Below are 1,041 nucleotides of genomic sequence, written 5' to 3' on the forward strand. Positions count from 1 at the left end.
TCTTTCCCCTCAGCCAAAAGCGTATTTAACATTTCATGTAATTTCCTTTAAGCCAATTAGGACTAAAAGGCTTCTGAAGCCTTCTCATACAGAGAGGATCCATTGGGCACCACTTCCTACTCCTTTGAAGTGGCTTTTTTGTTCCAATCTGTTCTGTTCTAACATTAGAGAACTGTGTACACTACTGTTAGAGTAATTATTAGCTTTATTATCTTGTACTACAGCCTCCTTTGAAGAGACTTTGGTGTGATGTATATGGGGTACAAATTTCATACGGAGAAAAGTGCAATATGTGTGTGTGTGGTATGTTCTTTAATGTATTTTTTTAAGGATTTAGAGGGTTTAGTCTCTGCTTTGGGATAAATGCACTAGTTTTGTGAGCTCCAGTTTGGCAAGTTCATCTGTAGTATTTACATGCAACTGATCTGCTGGACTCTGTAAAGCAGTTACAGTGTATTAATACAAAATAAAGAATACGTGCATTTCATTTTTTAAATTTCTAGTGAGCTAAAGCAGCACCTGCCACTCTTGTCTTCATTAGGGTCAGGTTATTCTCTCTCTGAGGCACCAAGAAAAGTCCTGTCTGCTGCAAACACTGCATTTTCTAGACTGAGGTTTGCTTCCCATGGCTCTGACACACTTGGGGTTGTTGGTACCACTGACTTTGGCCAAATATGAATTTGGAGAGACTGGAAAACTCAGTGCCACAGGATTGTCACAGCACTTTCCACTTTCATTAACAGAAGACTCATTCAAAATTACTTAAGATGAGACCAAAAACCAGTGGAAAAAACTTCAGCAGCTCTTTTTTAAACATCTCTAGTGACATTCCTGTGACCCTCAATGTTCTTGCTGACATCAAAGTGCGATGCTTGGAGATAAAAGTGCAAAAGTTAGTGGAGAACCAGTGGATTCACCTGGTCCCCCACCCCAAAACTGCTTTTAGGTGGTGACTCAGCCCCAAACAGCCGCCCCTGAGGGGTTTTTGTGACACACAGGGGCACAAAACCCTTTAAGCAGCAGGTGTGTGACAGCTCTGAG

The 1,041-nt window shown here is 41.2% G+C and overlaps 1 protein-coding gene across 1 annotated transcript in view; it reads left to right on the forward strand.

Annotated features, from left to right (window-relative positions):
* Window positions 1–496, forward strand: part of SIK2 (salt inducible kinase 2) — a 30,844-nt gene extending 30,348 nt beyond the window's left edge. Inside the window, exon 16 of the mRNA XM_008637018.2 lies at window positions 1–496. This exon is cut by the window's left edge and continues 2,639 nt beyond it. The gene's annotated coding sequence lies outside the window, so the exon portion shown is untranslated.
* The last annotated feature ends 545 nt before the right edge of the window (window positions 497–1,041 follow it).

This window comes from Corvus brachyrhynchos, unplaced genomic scaffold (assembly GCF_000691975.1).
Source record: "Corvus brachyrhynchos isolate BGI_N302 unplaced genomic scaffold, ASM69197v1 scaffold46, whole genome shotgun sequence".
Classification (NCBI taxonomy): Eukaryota; Metazoa; Chordata; class Aves; order Passeriformes; family Corvidae; genus Corvus; species Corvus brachyrhynchos.